This window comes from Lepisosteus platostomus, chromosome 23 (genome assembly GCF_059453375.1).
Source record: "Lepisosteus platostomus isolate fLepPlt1 chromosome 23, fLepPlt1.hap1, whole genome shotgun sequence".
Taxonomy (NCBI): Eukaryota; Metazoa; Chordata; class Actinopteri; order Semionotiformes; family Lepisosteidae; genus Lepisosteus; species Lepisosteus platostomus.
Genome location: NC_142633.1, coordinates 552,233 through 568,264, shown reverse-complemented (window position 1 = coordinate 568,264; position 16,032 = coordinate 552,233).

The window sequence follows — 16,032 nt, the reverse complement described above, 5'->3', positions numbered from 1 at the left end:
TTCTGCACACTGGGGTTAAGGGCTGACTCCGTGTGCTCTTCTGAGCCAAGCAGTTACATTGGGTGCTCAAGGTTGCAAAAACGCGTTTATCTCGGCTGAAAAACACATTTTGACAACTTCTTCACTGTGGGGATAAGAGCTGACTCAGTGTGCTCTTCTTAGCCAGGTAGTTACATTAGGATGCCAATGTTTGTAAAAACAAGTTTATCTCGGCTGAAAAACATGTTTTGACAACTTCTGCACAGTGGGACCAAGAGCTGACTCAGTCTGCTCTTCTGAGCCAAGCAGTTACAGTGGGTGCTAAAACGCATTTATCTCGGCTGAAAAACACGTTTTGACAACTTCTTCACTGTGGGGCTAAGAGCTGACTCAGTGTGCTCTTCTGAGTCCAGCAGTTACATTGGGATGTCAATGTTTGTAAAAAAGAGTTTATCTCGGCTGAAAAACACGTTTCGAAAAGTGTACTCTTCCTGCCCCATAAGTTACACTGGGACTAAGAGCTGGTACTCTTCTGAGCCACGCAGTTACTTTGGGTGCTCAAGGATTCAAAAACGCGTTTATCTCGACTGAAAAACACATTTTGACAACTTCTGCACAGTGGGACTAAGAGCTGACTCAGTCTGCTCTTCTGAGCCAAGCAGTTACAGTGGGTGCTCAAGCTTGCAAAAACGCATTTATCTCGGCTGAAAAACACGTTTTGACAACTTCTTCACTGTGGGGCTAAGAGCTGATTCAGTGTGCTCTTCTGAGTATGCACTTCAGGCTACAGCACTTAAAGGGGGATCTCATAGGTAGCACAAAATTGTTTATTTGAGCTGAAAACGACCTTTTTTAACAAATTCTCAACACCGCTGCTAAGATCATACACAGTATGCACTTCTGGCCACAGCAGTTACAGGGGGATGCCAAATGTTGCACAAACACGTTTATTTGAGCTGAAAATGACATTTTGACAAATTCTCAACACTGCTGCTAAGATTATACTCATTATGCACTTCTGGCCTCAGCAGTTACATGGTTATGCCAAAGGTTGCACAAACGCGTTTATTTAAGCTGAAAACTACCTTTTGACAAATTCTCAACACTGGTGCTAAGATCTGACTCGGTATGAACTTCTGGCCCCGGCAGATAAAGTGGGATGCCAAAGGTTGCACAAACGCGTTTATTTGAGCTGAAAATGACTTTTTGTCACCTTCTGAACACTTTTGCTAATATCTGACTCAGTATGCATTTCTAGTCCCAGTAGTTACAGCTCGATGGAAAAGTTTGCACAAACCTTGCACAAACGTTTATTTGAGATGATAACGATGTTTTGTTGCATTCTGCACATTGTTGCTAATATCTGACTCAGTATGCAGTTCTGTCCACCGAAGTTACAGCTGGATGGAAAAGGCTACACTAACACCTTTATTAGAGCTAAAAATGACATTTTTTTGGCATTCTTAAAATTGTTGATAATAGCTGATTAAGTATGAAGTTCTGGTAACATCTGTTACAGCTGGATGTAAAAGGTTACACAAACGGTTTATTTGAGTTGAAAATGACATTTTGTCACCTCCTAAATATTGTTGCTAGTCTGACTCGGTATGCAGTTCTGGCCACAGTAGTTACAGCTTGATGGAAAAGGTTGCACATATGCATTTATTTGAGCTTAAAATGATGTTTTGTCAACTTCTGAACATTGTTGCTAATCTGATTCAGTATGCAGTTCTTGCCACAGTAGTTACAGCTGGATGGAAATGGTTGCACAAACACGTTTATTAGAGCTGAAAATGACAGTTTGTCACCTTCTGAACACTGTTGCTCATATCTGACTCAGTATGCAGTTCTGGCCACAGTAGTTACAGCTCGATGGAAAAGGTTGCACAAACCTTGCACAATCGTTTATTTGAGCTGAAAATGACGTTTTCTAACATTCTGAACATTGTTGATATTACAGATGTAGCCATTCAAAGTGAGCGGTACAGACACGTACCGCAGGTAATTGGCTGCGGTGTCGCGTATCATGACGTAAGATGACGCGGGGTACCGCGGTGCGTGATTGGTTGACCAACAGGGGCACTCGTGGTCCGTTGGTCTGTCGTAGAAAGACTTACTGTACAGTAAACGTCTTTACTGTGCCCGTTGTAGATATTGAATTTTACCACTGAAGGGAAATCTTAGAAGCTGAGCATAAAATGAATAGGAGCATACTGTAACGCGTCTGAAGGCCATAAACGATATTAATTTTGGAACATAAACATACAGTACTGTATGTAGCTGGTCTTGGTACTTTAAAGAAAAAAATACACACCAGTATTCCATTTCTCCCTAAACATTTTAAGCATCGAAGTCTTTAACTAAAGAGATACCGGAGTCAACAAGCATACTTTTAGAATTTGATTAATAGGGAATATAATATGGAATCGCGTATTTAAAGAATTTAATGCCGATATGATTATATTCGTGTACTGCGACAAGGCTGTGTAGGGCTGTTTCGCCTCCCTGTTCACGCGAGTTGTCTTGTAGCCTACTGGTCTACGTGCCTGACTAACAGCGCACAGGTTGTGTGTTCAAATCCAGCTGGTGCTGGACTTTTCTATTAACACATTTCTTCGAAAAAATAGAATAGCAATATTATGGACAATCAATTGACTTTTATATTTCAAAATATCACAACATGATCGATTTTAAGTCATTTTTGATAACAATGAATAGTCACCTTCTTCCCTTCTGACAGCGGTTCCTGCTTCTATTGTGTGTGTGTGTGCAATAGAGTAAATTTTTAGAGAAATGGAGGCTGGACAGTATGCGTTACAATATAAACATTTATATTGATTTAAATCGTGTTCTGATTTAAATCGCAAACTCGTGTTTAATTATGTGTTTTTTAATCATAATCAGGCTAATGCATTTCTACATTTCTGTATGAACCAGCTTAGAGGTTCATACAGAAAGACAGCTTGTGTTTAAATTGAGTGTAAGGTAATTTATGCTTCTAAAGTCATGGTCAGCATTTATTATTGTACTGTGCTGTAAACTTGTTCTGTGCCTAGTCACATTATTTTATAGCGTTTTTATTGCGTTATTAAATCTGGTGGCGCTGTGTGTTAGTTTCCTGACTCCCATGGCACATGGTCTGTGATTGAATCCCATGGAACTATGACTTTATTTTTTAACAAACATTTCTTTGAAAAAATGAAACGTTTCCCTTGGTCAGAGATTAAATAAAACCTGACTCGCACCAAACAAATTTATATTTCTAAATATCACAACATGATCGAATTTAAGTCTTTTTAATAACAATGAATAGTCACCTATGCGTTACAAAATAAACATTTATATTGATTTGAATCGCGTTTTGATTTAAATCGTAAACGCTTGTTTAAATATATGTGTTTAAAGGCGATATACTGTATAAAAGCGCTGATTCTTATGGAGTGTGTTCCGCCGGGGATTCAAAAAATGTATTTTAAATAAGCTGATAAAGCTTAGACTAACTGTATTCTAGCCTGTATTACAACAGAACATTGGACAATGCAATGTAAATTGCAAAAATGCACTTGGAATCTGTCCAAGCCCTCCTACAAAAATTATTTAAACTGCGACACTGATCATTCATCTCTAAATAAACTTTATTTTATATAGCGTTTTAAGCGAATAGGTAATTAGATTGCTCATAAACCTAATTGCTTTTTCTACATAAACACAGCGTGATTGCTCTCTGAAAATGCTTTTTCTTTATATTTAGGCTCAGATTTCAACTATAGATCGTATTATTATAAACTTTCTTGGAAAAATGTATTTTATGTAAACCATGTTTGCTTTTAATTCATTTAGGGCTAAAATACGTTCATTGTCTTCCAATCGAGTCGAGTTGACATTGGAAGCTTGCCACACCTGGACTGTTAAACCAACGCATTAGCACGTCAAAGCCCATTGAGGGTATTGAGCCAGTATTGGCTTTAGTATTAGCCATACAGAACATTAAAGTGCCCCTTTTCCATTCAGCGGGTGCCTGAGCCGCTGTGTCCTATCTTCTGACAGTCGCCGTTGTGAATGTCTGTAGAGTGCATCTTATTTTTAGTACTATATTTTTGTATTATATTCCCTATTAATCAAACTCTAAGAGTACGTATCGGCTTGTCCCCTCCTCCCGCCCCTTTCTGTGTGCAGTGGAGCCTCCTGTCCAGCCAGCCCGTGTCCACAAACATTCACAACAGCGACATATCATAAAACGTTTGCACATATAGTTAAATTATTAGTTGTTTTTCAGGAAGTAAAAAAAAAACACTTGAATTACTTATTTTTCAAGCAGTGCAACAAACGTCGGGCAATGTGTTTTTTAAATCCAACATTGACAGCCACATCTTAAATCTTGTCAGTCAGGTCTTTTTCTCTAGTTGAATTGCGGTTTACACATCGCACGACTTTAAAAGCTAGAAAGATAGGTTTCGATTCACATTAGCTGGCGAGCCTTGTTAACAAAAAAACTAATAATAATGTAACATGGCACTGTTTGTTCATGAACAAAACATAAACTGAGATACGCGATTAAAAAAAAAAATTTGAATCCACATTCCATAAGAATCAGCGCTTTTACAGTATATATCGCCTTTAAAGGTGGCTTCTCAAAACGCTTTACAGGATAAAAACAACCAGAAAAGCAACAACAACAATATTGTATTTCATTGCACTTTGAAAACCAAGTAATAACTTAACTATACGTGCAAACGTTTCATACGTTAACTATAACTTAACTATACGTGCAAACGCCTGTGTACCCATAAGTATCTTATTTGCCTTGAGTCCTGGCTATGTCTCTCCCCCTCCCCCCCTCTCTCCCTCAATTCAATTCAATTCAAGGTGTTTTATTTGCATGACAGATGGGTACAAGCAGTGTTGGGCATGTATATTTTGATATTTACACCCGGCGCGGCACCGAGGGAGCGTCTGCATTTATAACTTAGTTTTTAAAATTAGTCAAGCAATATGAAGCATCTCCTTTTACTTTTAAGTCCCTTAAATACATTGAGCACAGCTTTCTCACCACTTAAGATTGCTTTTGATACCATCCTTACACAAAGCAGAAGGGAAGCAGAAGGGAAATCTTAGTGCCTGAGCATAAAAAGAATAGGAGCATACTGCAACGCGTGTGAAGTCCATAAACGATATTAATTTTGGAACTTAAACATACAGTATATGGCTGGTCTCGGTACTTTAAAGAAAACATACACACCAGTATTCCATTTCTTCCTAAACATTTTAAGCATCGAAGTCTTTAACTAACGTGATACCGGAGTCAACAAGCATAATTTTAGAATTTGATTAAAAGGGAATATAATATGGAATCACGTATCTCAAGAAATTAATAACGATATAATTATATTCATGTTGCAAAAGAACTGCAACGGACATAAAAACTCCCTTGCTTTTAACGAGCATTCCATAATTTCTAACTATGAAAATGATTTAAACTGCGACACTTCTCATTCACCAAGAGTTCAAAATATCACAAGGATCCTCTAGAGCACAGCAAAGACTGTATTAAAAGAATCGCGTATCTCAAGAAATTAATAAGATATAATTATATTCGTGTACTGTGACAGGGCTGTGTAGGGCTGTTTCACCTCTGTCTTCATGTGACTCGATTCAAAAGCCATTTAGCAAAGAGGGGATGAGAAGAGAGACAAACTAGTATATGGTACAGTACTTCAGATCTTTTTTTCTGAACCGGGGAAAATCTGATCATGTTTCTCTATAACAATAATAAAATACATTGCCACACCCGGACTGTTATACCAACGCATTAGCACGTCGAAGCCCATTGAGGAGCCGGGCGCAATAACTGTTTTGTCCCTTGATTTACTGATCTTCATTAATTACAGAAATCTAGTTCCTCCTCTTTCCTCCTCTTTGTCGCCCACAGAAGAGGCTGGAGCAGCACTGTCAGACCTGGGCGCTGACAGTCAATCTGGACAAGACCAGAGTTATGGTTTTCCAGAAAAAAAGCCAGACCCCCATCAGTCTTCCTGAGATCGTCGGATTATGAACGAATAAAAGCATCTTATTAAAAACACGTTTGCTTTTGTCTGGGTATTTACTTTGCAATCTGTTTACATCTACTGTATTGTTTTGAGATGCCACTTTTAAAGGTGATATGTAAAATAAAGTTTTTTATTATTGTTATAGAGAAACATGATCAGATTTTCCCTGGTTCAGAAAAAAGACAATTAAAATCTGTAATCTTTCCAAGAAGTTTCTCCTTTGTGCTAAGACATTAACGAGTACAACCCCCCTCTCTGCGGGAGGGCTGGCTGTGACGAATTAAACCGGTTTCACGGGTATTTTCAATGTAGGAAGTACAGTAGGACAGCACAAAAAAAAACAGACATTGTGTGGTACAGCACGGAGCTCAGTCAATTCAAACAAGTTCAGTTTCAAAAGAACTGCAACGGACATAAAAACTCCCTTGCTTTTAACAGAGCAATTCCATAATTTCTAACTACGAAAATGATTTAAACTGCGACACTTATCATTCACCAAGAGCTCGAAATATCACAAGGATCCTCTAGAGCACAGCAAAGACTGTATTAAAAGAATCGCGTATCTCAAGAAATTAATAAGATATAATTATATTCGTGTAATTCGTATAATTATATAATGCCAGCGAACTCTTGTTTTTATGTTCACTATAACTACGCTGGGCAAACACCCAGTTCATCTGGCATTTTCTTTTACGGTGCGGGCATTCTCCTGGTCTGTGTCTTCTAGGATATAATGCCAGCGAACTCTTGTTTTTATGTCCACTATAACAGACAATCTCCTTTGCTTTTAACCGAGCGTTTAATAATTTCCTAAAATGAAAATGATTTACTTTATTTCCCTCACGGGATCAATAAAAGTATCTATCATCTGTCTAAACTATGGGACAGAATTCTGGGGTCTCCCCATACCAGAGATTATGGTAGGGCTTCAGAATGGTTATTGGCTGACACCATCTGACACCCCTATATAAACAACCATATAAACATAATACCAACCAAAAACATAGATAACGACCACAATACAAAATCAAACATATCAAACCATTATACTCTCGCAAATTCCTCCAATTATCATAATCCCGCCCCTTATGCAAAACTAAACCCTCCTCCCATCCCAGTTTATCCTCTTTATCATCCTCAAAATCTACCTCGATTTTCAACAAAGCATTACTGCTTACTGGGTTTTTGAGGGGGGGGAGGTGTCTTTCGCTGGAAATCTCGCCTGCTTCTACTTTACTCAACCCCCTCTCTGCCGGAGTGCTGGCTGTGACGAATTAAACCGGTTTCACAGGTATTTTCAAAGTAGGAAGTACAGTGTTAAGTGGTAGCTGGGCTCCTCAATAGAATCGCTTTAACATGCTAATGCATGTTAATCCCGCCAGCAGCCAGCAGCCATATCACCCTGCAACTCACAACTGGTAACCCACTGAAGCTAAGCAGGTGTGAGCCTGGTCAGTAGCTGGATAGGAGACCTCCTGGGAAAAACTAAGGTTGCTGCTGGAAGAGGTGTTAGTGGGGCCAGCAGGGGGTGCTCACCCTGTGGCTCATGTGGCTCTAATGCCCCAGTGTAGTGACAGGGACACTATACTGTAAACAGGCACCGTCCTTCGGATGAGACGTAAAACCGAGGTCCTGACTCTCTGTGGTCATTAAAAATCCCTGGGTGTTTCTCGAAAAGAGTAGGGGTGTACCCCGGCATCCTGGCCAAATTTCCCCATTGGCCTTTATCAATCATGGCCTCCTAACAATCCCCCTCTATAAATTGGCTTCATTACTCTGCTCTCCTCCCCATTGATCGCTGATGTGTGGTGAGCGTTCTGGCGCACTATGGCTGCAGTCGCATCATCCAGGTGGATGCCGCACATTGGTGGTGGTGGAAGGGAGTCCCCATTACCTGTAAGGCGCTTTGAGTGGAGTGTCCAGAAAAGCGCTATATAAGTGTAAGCTATTATTATTATTATGACGGCCTTACAGCCCTCAAGCACATTATGACATTATGACAGCCCTCAAGCACACGCTGGACAAACGCACAGTGCTTGATCCACCCACCCACACCCTGGTACGCCTTGCAGAATTGGTCCTCACACTGAATGCATTCTCTTTCAATAATCTTTTTTACCAACAGGTCAGTGGAGTTGCCATGGGCACCAGAATGGGACCCAGCTATGCCAACATTTTTGTCGGCTGGGTAGAAGAACGCTTCTTCGCCTCCTACACTGGCTATGTCCCTGACCTTTACAAACGATATATTGATGACTGCGTCGGTGCCGCCACATGCTCCAACGATCAGCTTGAGTTCTTTTTGCACCATTTCACCAACTTCCACCCGTCCCTCAAATATACGGTTAACATATCTTCCACCACTCTTCCGTTTCTAGACATCCACTTGTCTATCAACTACCCCCGACTGTCCACTTCAGTTTATTACAAACCCACGGATTCACACAGCTACCTCCTGTACAGCTCATTTCACCCCAACCACACTAAAAACTCTCTTCCTTTTTCACAGTTCCTTAGGTTATGACGACTATGCAGCGACGACATCGACTTCGAGAACCAAGCCCTCGAAATGTACTTATTTTTTATCAACAGAGGATATCCCAGCAGTGTGATTGACAGGGCCCTTGCCCGAGCCAAAAACACCCCCCAGACCATCAACCCGATCAGGAACTCCCGCCGTAACAACCGCATTCCCTTGGTGCTTCCTTACCACCCTAACACACTTCCTATCCCCAGGACCATTAAACAGAACTTTTCCATCCTACAGGATGATCCCTCCATTGGGGCCCTCTTTTCTGATCGCCCTATCATCTCATATCGCCGACCACCTAATCTGCGTAACCTCCTTGTTCACAGCTCCCTTGACCGCCCTCAACAACCATCCACACCAGGCACTTTCCCTTGCAACAGAGCTCGCTGTATCACCTGCAAGTACACAGCCACCACCACACTCATTCAAGGCCCCTCAGGACAATTCCGGATCACCCAGACAGCATCTTGTACCTCAAGCAACCTTATTTACTGTATCTCTTGCAGTAAATGCCCAGCCATCTACATTGGAGAAAGAGGAAGGAGACTCGGAAACCGCTTCAGAGAACACGTCAGGGCTGTGAAGATTAAAGATCTCTCCAAGCCCATTGTTTCTCATTTCACCTCTGACGGCCACGACCACTCTAATCTCTCCGTCTGTGTTCTCAAAGACGGTTTTCCGAACTCATACATCAGAAAGACCACCGAAACTAAAATTATTCTGCAGTTAGGATCACACATTCTCCCTTCCCTTAACGACAGATTACTGTTCTTTTAAATTTTCTCCATTCATTGGAAGTTTCATTTCACACCTCTCTGCACCCATTCTGACTTCACACCTCTTGATTGGCCTCTTTTTCTGTCCCCTGCTCCCGCCTCTCACTCCTCCTCCCTCCCAACCTTTGTTCTCCCGCTACTTTACCTTTGCCTACTGCCCTGTCTCTCTCACACCTGAAGAAGGCTCCACGGCCGAAACGTTGTGTTCTCTTTCTTCTTTTTTTCAGCATGGAATAAACCTATTACTTGTTCATTATTATTATTATTATTATTATTATTATTATTATTATTATTATTATTATTATTATTAATGCGTTGGTTTAACAGTCCGGGAGTGGCAAGCTTCCAATGTCAACTCGACTCGATTGGAAGACAATGAACGTATTTTAGCCCTAAATGAATTAATAGCAAACATGGTTTACATAAAATACATTTTTCCAAGATATTTTATAATAATACAATCTATAGTTGAAATCTGAGCCTAAATATAAAGGAAAAGCATTTTCAGAGAGCAATCACGCTGTGTTTATGTAGAAAAAGCGATTAGGTTTATGAGCAATCTAATTACCTATTAGCTTAAACGCTATATAAAATAAAGTTTATTTAGAGATGAATGATCAGTGTCGCAGTTTAAATAATTTTCGTATGAGGGCTTGGACAGATTCCAAGTGCATTTTTGCAATTTACGTTGCAATTTAGAGCTTTCTGGCAAGAGGAGAAACCCAAATTATAATGTAACATGCCACTGTTTGTGCATAAACAAAGTTATACTGCAATTTCCCTTAGATACGCGATTAAAAAAGAATTTTTTTTGAATCCCCGGCGGAACACACTCCATAAGAATCAGCGCTTTTATACAGTATATCGTCTTTAAACACATTGTGAATCAAAAAACATATATTTAAACACGCGTTTACGATTTAAATCAAAACGCAATTCAAATCAATATAAATGTTTATTTTGTAACGCATAGGTGACTATTCATTGTTATTAAAAAGACTGAAATTCGATCATGTTGTGATATTTAGAAATATAAATTTGTTTGGTGCGAGTGAGGTTTTATTTAATCTCTGACCAAGGGAAACGTTTCATTTTTTCAAAGAAATGTTTGTTAAAAAATAAAGTCATAGTTCCATGGGATTCAATCACAGACCATGTGACATGGGAGTCAGGAAACTAACACACAGCGCCACCGGATTTAATAATGCAATAAAAACGCTATAAAATAATGTGACTAGGCACAGAACAGGTTTACAGCACAGTACAATAATAAATGCTGACCATGACTTTAGAAGCATAAATTACCTTACACTCAATTAAAACACAAGCTGTCTTTCTGTATGAACCTCTAAGCTGGTTCATACAGAAATGTAGAAATGCATTAGCCTGATTATGATTAAAAAACACATAATTAAACACGTGTTTGCGATTTAAATCAGAACACGATTTAAATCAATATAAATGTTTATATTGTAACGCATACTGTCCAGCCTCCATTTCTCTATAAAAATTTACTCTATTGCACACACACACACAATAGAAGCAGGAACCGCTGCCAGAAGGGAAGAAGGTGACTATTCATTGTTATCAAAAATGACTTAAAATCGATCATGTTGTGATATTTTGAAATATAAAAGTCAATTGATTGTCCATAATATCGCTATTCTATTTTTTCGAAGAAATGTTTGTTAAAAGAAAAGTCCAGCACCAGCTGGATTTGAACACACAACCTGTATTAGTCAGGCACGTAGACCAGTAGGCTATAAGACAACTCGCATGAGCAAGCAGGCGAAACAGCCCTACACAGCCCTGTCGCAGTACACGAATATAATCATATCATTATTAAATTCTTTAGATACGCTATTCCATATTATATTAGCAGAAAAGCTTAAAACTACCACTTTTTCACACGCTATTTCACATGCTAGTTAAATACTTCGATGCTTAAAATCGTTAGGGAGAAATGGAATACCGGTGTGTATTTTTCCTTTAAAGTACCGATTCCTGGAATCTGACTGGCTGACACCCTTCTGAAGTGGTTCCATAAAATCTGGTATACGGAAAAGAAAGCATTGATACATACAAGTATCTTTTAATACACTCTTTGCTGTGCTCTTGAGGATCCTTGTGATATTTTGAGCTCTAGTTGAATGATAAGTGTCGCATTTTAAATCATTTTCGTAGTTAGAAATTATGAAACGCCCTGTTAAAAGCAAGGAAGTTTTTATGCCCGTTGAAGTAAAACAAAATGCCTGACAAAGTATGGCTTGGACAGATTCCAAGTGCTTGTACAAATGTGCTAAAGAAATTATACTTTGAGTATACAGCTTGTCCAAAGTCATCCATTATTAATACTATTAGTAATATCTTCGGTAAAGGCTTTGATGCATAAATATTTCTGATAAAGGTAGGTTGTGTACTTTTGTCCAACTGAGCAATCTTGCTTTCATAAAATATACCAACATTTTAATGACTGATGATTAACATGCTGTAATACACAGTTCAAAATTAAAGGCTCAAATGCTGTACATGAGAGGTTAAGCTCCCCCTGGCGGTTTTACAAGGTGACACCGGATAGTTTCCGGCAGAGCGTCAAATGACGCGCGATTAACCACGTGACACTGCGTGATACCGCGTGATACCGCGACTCGCCCACAGGGGTATGCCGCGAAATACCTCACCCATTTTGAATGGCTGCATCTGTAGCTAACTAAGTATGAATGAACTGGTAACACCTGTTACAGTTGGATGGAAAAAGTTTCAGAAAAGCGTTTATTTGAGCTGAACAGTTTTGTCACCTCCTGAACATTGTTGCTAATATCTTACTCAGTATGCAGTTCTGACCACAGTAGTTACAGCTCAATGGAAAAGGTTCCACAAACGCGTTTATTTGAGCTAAAAATTACGTTTTCTCAACTTCTGAACATTGTTGCCAATCTGACTCAGTATGCAGTTCGGACCACAGTAGTTACAGCTGGATGGAAATGGTTGCACAAACTGAGAGATACGACACATGAACTGATGGGCATGAATGCCTCAGCTGATACTGGGATGGGACAGAGAGAGACATAAAAGCAAGGCTCATTAACATGATGGGTTGGTAGATGACAGTGCTGCTGGGCGAGAGAGACACAGGCAGTAATGATGGACATAAAGGTTTTAAAGCTGACACTAGTCTAGGAGATAGACACATCAGACAATACTGATGGGCATGCATGATTGATCTACTTTGAGATTTAACAGATTTGATGAGGCTTTGAAAGACTCATAGAAACTTGTAGAAACAGATATAATGGAAATGAAGGGTGTGAAGCTGACATTGAGCTGGGGTTGAGAGGAAAGCAGCGGTAGAAGTGAGGGACATGAAAGGTGTAGAGATGACAATGGATGGGGAGAGGTAGGAACAATGGAAGTACTTAAGGATGTGAAAATTTGAGACCTTACCCTTGGCTGGAAAAAATAGATACACGGGGCAGTATCGATGGACATGAAGACACTCTTGGAAAGATAGACATTGAGGATTTAGTATCAACTAGGTAGCAGGTAAGACAGACACAAAGGCAGTAGTGATGCGCATGAAGGATGAGGTCCTGACACTGGGCTTGAACAAAGGGAGACAGAAATCATTGCTCATGAACATGAAGCTTTTGACATTGACACCGGGGTGTAGAGCTGACACTAGGTTGGGAGAGAGCATGATACAGAACCATAACTATGGCATAAGAAATATTTGGAAGAGAAACTCTCTAGGAGATTGAGAGACTCAGAAGGCCTGTACTGATGGGTATGAATGGTTCAGCTGCCACTAGGCTGGGTCAGAGAGAGACACAGAGTAGTGCTCATGAACATGAAGGGTTTGGAGATTAAACTGGTCAAGGTTTAGGTCAAGCAGTATTATTGGGCATACATTGTTAGTCTGACATTAGACTGGGACAGGGATATGTAGAAGCAGTGCCCAAACACATGAAGGATTTGGAGATGATATAGGGATGGGAGAGAGAGGCTCAAATACACTACTGAAAGAAATGAAAGACAGTCCAGCTGACACTGGACTGGTAAAGAGACACAGAGGCAGTACCTATACAATGGGTTTGGCTATGAGAGGAGACAAGGAGGCAGTCTGATGTGCATGAAGGGTTTGAGCTGACACTGCATCATTTTCATGATAAGTAAAATACAGTACACTGTTCAACAAACTTAATGACAGCAGTAACGATGTAACAAAATGAGAAAAATGTAACATCATATTACATATGAGAAAACAGTAACAATGAGAACTAGATTGACACAATATTTTGGGATTAAGCACAAAATATTTATACACTTTATGTAACAGAGTTTCAAGTATTGAAAGAAGCCAAAAGTGACACATTTGCAACAGAAAAACATAAAGTAAAGAAATAATCAATTTCCATATTGTAAATAATATTCCATTGGTTCTGAATGTGAGAAACAAATATTAGATCGAACAAGAACAGAGCACAAACAAATATCAATCACAATATCTAAACCTAACCACAAACCTAACTAAATGCATAACTTCCAAGGTTCTGCATGTACAGTTGCAGTGCAGAGGGAGTGATTCAACATGGTGGTGCTGTAATCAAAGAATTATTCCTTGATTCTTCAAAATAATCTGGGAAATTCTTCGTTGACATACAAAATATTCTCCGGTGTTGAGTTGGAGCATTTGGAACAATAGTATTGTAATAATATTTGGAACAACTGTTACGCATTCCACACGTGTCTCTGTCCAGTCTCACATTCCCATTGTCTGTGTTTAACAAATGCGCATGCTGCAAGTAATGTACTTATCACCATTCACTCCCATCACTAGTTCCCCTCTTTCCTCCCATCCCAGCTCACTATTGCGGATTCTCCTTGAGCTTCGAAGTGCGCGTTATTTCTTTACTAGTCTATATTCGGTATTTGACCTTCTAGCTTGCTTTTCGTTTTTAATTTAGTCTTGCGTTTTGGATTATTGCTCTCTGGTTGTCTCTCTTGTTTTCTGACCTTCTTGCTTGTTTCCTGGAATACGTTTTGCCAAGCGATTTGGATTGGTGTTCTCTTACTCTCCTGAATCCTGCACAGGATCTTGTACAATGGAATAAATGGAAATGCTGAAAAGTGATAGAGCTGCTTCCACAACTCCACTGGTACAGATGGACTGTCTGCTGATAACATAGAGGTTAGTGTCTTTCTGTCCAACTTTGACCTCTTGATGCTAGAATATACACAAAGATCCCATGTTTTTGTCTTCACCCATAGCAGCTGCAGTAGGTCCCAGCTGCAGCAGTACAGTCTATGTGCAGTCCTGCTGAGAGATGTTGTATGGCTGTGTAACATTGTGTGTGTGGCTAGTTTTTGTTAATATCATGACAGTAATAATCTGCTGCATCTTCTACCTGGATTCCTGTGATGGTCAGAGTGAACTCAGTCCCAGATCCACTGCCACTGAAATGCTCTGGGATCCCAGTCTGACAGTTAGTTGCATAGTAGATCAATAGTTTAAGAGCTTTCTCAGCTTTCTGTTGGTACTAGGCTAATTCTTTGTTATTATACACTGCAAAACTGGTCTTACAGCTAACAGTGACTGTCTGTCCAGGGAAAACAGATTTCACTGCTGGAGTCTGACACTATAAACTGTCCACTGGATTCTGTAAATGAAAAATCAAACATCTCATGAGGTAAAAATGAGTATTGCAAACATCAATTCATAAATCAATTTGATTGCAATGTTTCGTGTTCCACTAAATTATTAATAATTTTAATTTAAATGAACTTATATTAAAATATTTCACATCCATCCCTACCCTGAGCAGAGATGAGGAGAATCCAGATGAAGAAAGTGATGAAAGTCATTGTTGCAGTGGGTTATTTTGTCATGAAGGGCAGCTCTCACTAATGAAGTGTTAAACTCAAAGGGCTATAAACACTCCCAGAGCACTGAAGCATGTGCTGCCAATGCAAAGTGTCTCTTCTATGCAAACTGTCTTCCTGGCTTCAGCAGCACTTCTAACCAGACAGTGCCAAACATAGGCTTGGTGTTGTGTATTGTGACTGAGCAAGATGAGTTTAGTATGCAAACACACAGGACAGGAGGTCTAGACAGAGAGCAGCTTTATAAGGAGCAGAGGATGAGACACAAGCCAATTCCAATTAACATACCTGGAATGGAGTAGAGTGTGGAGGGTCTGACGTTATAGGTTAAAGCACCACTTGATTGCGTGTGTTCAGACACACGCTGACACACTGCACTGACATTAACACTTCCTTAATAGTCATGCCATGTCATTTTCCAAACCGTGTTATACCATACGGTGTGGCTGGAAGCTAGAGCCTACCCGGCAAGCAACAAGCACAAGGCAGGTACACCCTGGATGGGGCGCCAGTCCATTGCAGCACTAGTGCAAGCATACATGGGGACAATTTGGAAGCCATGGTAAAAGCAGAGAGGGGAAATGTGGCCCGGACACTGGGATATGTCTACTCTTATCGAGAAATGCTCAATGATCTTTAATGACCACTGAGAATGGTTTAACCTCTCATCCGAAAGACAGCGCCCACTACAGTATAGTGTCCCCGCCACTATACAAAAGATCCACGCAGACCACTGGGTGGGCACTCCCCTGGTCTGGTCCCACTAGCTTCCCAGGAGGTCCAGCAGTAGCACAGCTCCAACAGCAACCATAACTTCCCA